Here is a 3603-nt window from a genome sequence, read left to right on the forward strand (position 1 = left end):
ATATTGGTTAAAGGATTGGCGAGGCGATAATCCATCGCCTCAATGTAAAGAAGAGCTTTTTAACATGAGGCATGCTAGAGCTCGTAATGTAATTGAAAGGGCATTTGGTTTGTTGAAAGGACGTTGGGGAATTCTTAGAAGTTCTTCATGGTACTCGGTTAAGGTTCATAACAGGATCATTAGTGCTTGCTGCTTGATTCATAATTTCATTCGTAGAGAAATGGAAGTGGATCCCTTAGACATTGATATAGAAGAACATATGGAGTATCAACACGAGAATATTGATGTTGTTGAATCGTCGGAGGAGTGGACCACTTGGAGGGATGAGCTGGCTCAATCAATGTGGAATGCAAGATATAACAATTGACATTTTGCTACTTGTTAGCTATAGAACCTTTTTGGACTTCATTTGCTCTTTAGAACTGGCCTAGTATAAATTGTTTAACTGCCAGAAACTTCTATTTTTTTGTGACCTTAATTGCACACCCTTATGTACTCTTCACATTTCTTTTGTTGTATGCTTTAGTTTATAGTGAATCTTATGATATTTGGTTCTTCCTGATTTTTTTGATAATCTGTCGCACAAGTTCTTACAGGCGAAATGAATAGTCAAACATCATCAAATAAGAAATCAAAAAAATCAAGCAACACAACACCTTCAACACGAAGGACATGGATTCCAGAAGAAGAACAAACTCTTTTAGACGGGCTTAAAGAGTTGTGTGCTAATGGTTGGAGAGGTGATAATGGAACCTTTAGACCAGGACACTTGATGGAGTTAGAACGTTATATACACAAATATCATCCTACAAGTGGATTGAAAGGTGAACCACACATCAAAAATAAAATGAGATATTGGAAAAGATGCTATGGAAGTATAGCTTTGTTGAAGACTCGAAGTGGTTTGGGATTTCAATATAGTGATGGAACTATAATAGTTGACGATCCAAAACATTGGATTGACTTTATAAAGGTAATTAATATATTTTTGTTATTTCATATGGTACTTTCCTTATTAGTTCCTTTAATTATTCATAGTTGATGTGCCTTTAAACTAGTGATCAAGTAAATTGTTATCATCACATATATAGTAGCATCTAGCCTCTCTTTAGATCCTTTTACAGTTAATTAATATCATATTGTTCTATTTTATTTTTTAATTTTCTAGATTGATCCACAAGCCAAGAAAATGAATACTAAGAAATGGCCACTATTTGAGGATTGGGAAGAAATCTTTGGTAAGGATAGAGCAACAGGAGAGTTCGCTGAAGGGCCGCTAGATGCTACTGAAGAAATTCAAAAGAGTCAAGCTCCACAACATTCTAATGACATGAGTTTGAGATTTCCTATTGATGTTGATCTTGATGATGATGAAGAAGAAGAAGAAAATGCTTACCATAACTCTAAAGTTGGTACTGAAGAAGCTAAAAATGCCACTGGACAAGGTGGATTTGCTACAGCTGAAGATTTCACCGAACCTAGTTCATTTACTAGAGCTGAAAATGTCACTGGACCTAGCGTATTTAATGAAGGAGAAAATGTTGCTGGTTCTGAAAATGAACATGCTGGATCCCGAAAAAGTCATAAACAAGGTGAGTATTCTAAAAGATCATCTTCTAATGTTAACGAGAAAGAGAAAAGCAAGAAAAGGAAAAAAATAGTAGAGGATGATAGTGAGACATTTCTTAAGGGTATGATGGAAGTTATGAAAAACTTTACTGAAAGTCAAGACAAAAGAATTGGTTCCTTGATTGAAAAGATGGGGGATCGTGATCGAGCTGATGTTCGTGGTCAAGTTTATTCTATCCTTGAATCCCCTGTATTTGAGTTGTACACCACAGAGCAACGTATAAAAGCTGCAATGATTCTCTGTAAAGACGATAAAAAGATGGAATTATTTTTACGTATGGGTGAACATGATCGTTAGACAATGATGTGGATGGCTGTCCATGATAAACTTTGAAGTACGGTGAACTTGTGATATAAGTGGCTACACTAGTTTAGTAATTTTTGCTTGAAATCACTTCGAAGTGTGACAACAGTGGCATATTTTGACATCTCCGATTATTAATGTGCGCATGAGCATGTTAAATCTTTTTGTGTAACTAAGTTTTATCAAAATATCTCAACTCTTGTGTCAATGCTAAGTGTAGATGTAATTATATAGTTGTCGTTACAGCTCTTCAAATTCTTGTGTAGCCATTTAATTTTGAGATTCTGAAATGCAATTATATAGCTGCTATGACAGTTCTTTAATTTGTCCTATATTTCTCTGTCTTGTTTCTGTTTTCCTTTGTTAATTTCTCTATGAGTTGATGGTTCATAGCTGCTGTGATGCTCACTGGTATTGAGATCCAGCTAATCATTGATTGGTTGATCCTCTTTTGTTTTTTTCTGTTTTGGGGGAAGGGAGTTACGAGCTCTCTTTTCTTGCCACCTCCTTTCTAAATTTAAGAAAAAAGAGTAAATGATTCTGGCAGTAGCAGCTGGAACATTGCATCAGTGGGACAATTAATATGGTAGATTGTAATGAATAAGGAAACCTTGTGGATAAAAATGGGTACATGGAATTTATCTTAGAGAGGAAACCTCGATATGGAGTCACAGGGCACCTATTGATAGTAGTTGGTATTGGAGGAAGCTTAATGCAATAAAGGAACAGATACATGGCTGGTATTGCAAGGGAACAAGTTCCTCTACAGGCAACTGCAGAATCATCAACTGGAAGCAGAAGAGTAGTTGCTGGTGCTGGAATGGGGAAGCAGTGTATTTGTTCACCAACAATCCATCCAGGCTCGTTTAGGTGCAGGCATCATCATGTTGATTATAAATGGGTTGTTCCACAAGGAAATAAGCAGAATCACTTTGGTGCTTCTGTCGCCAAGGCTTTATGACAATTCTGCTGTACAAATTCGAATTGTCATTTGTAATTTTTCATTTTTTAATAAGATGTAGATGATCTTGTTCGTACGTCTCAAATATTTACTATGTCCCAATTTATGTGAAACTATTACGAGTGTTTAGTTACATAAAGAGATTTGCAATTATTATTTTTGTGATATGTGAATTTAAATGGATAAAAGATGTATGGCAGGGGATAACACAGTGGACAGGCATAACAATGACAAACAATGGGATTAAACAAGTTTTGGAGAGAACAAAAAGGAAGCATTGGAAACAGTTTCAGAAAGAGACATTTGCAGCTATATGTGGGGCTATTCTCTACCACACATGGCGTGCAAGAAACTGGAAAAAATTTAAAGGGAAGCATGTACATATAGAGGAGGCAGTAGCTCAGATAAAAAAAGAGATTATAGAGAGAGTACAGTTCTTCAGTAGTTCAAGGAAAGCACAAAAATGTAAACGGTTTATTCGATTACTTAGTAGTTAGTTTTCTTGTTTGTTGGAGGCCTAGTTTCTGATATCAGAAATGGGTACTCTTCATTTGTATTGGTATTTTGTGGTAATGGAAATATTTTACATTTCTAGAGTGTACATGATGGATAAGGAGAGTATCAAGCAATAAAAGTGTAGCTAGGCGTAGTTTGATCTCTTGCAACTGCTTGCGCAACAAGTTGATGTATTTATGGAATTGAGGTCTTG

General features: G+C 35.8%; 1 pseudogene; it reads left to right on the forward strand.

Annotated features, from left to right (window-relative positions):
- The first annotated feature begins 220 nt into the window (after nt 1-220).
- LOC125821641 (uncharacterized) lies at nt 221-1963 on the forward strand (annotated as a pseudogene).
- Nucleotides 1964-3603: the final 1640 nt, after the last annotated feature.

The sequence above is a fragment of the Solanum verrucosum genome, unplaced genomic scaffold, assembly GCF_900185275.1.
Source record: "Solanum verrucosum unplaced genomic scaffold, falcon-dt-bn FXZP01000212.1, whole genome shotgun sequence".
Taxonomy (NCBI): domain Eukaryota; kingdom Viridiplantae; phylum Streptophyta; class Magnoliopsida; order Solanales; family Solanaceae; genus Solanum; species Solanum verrucosum.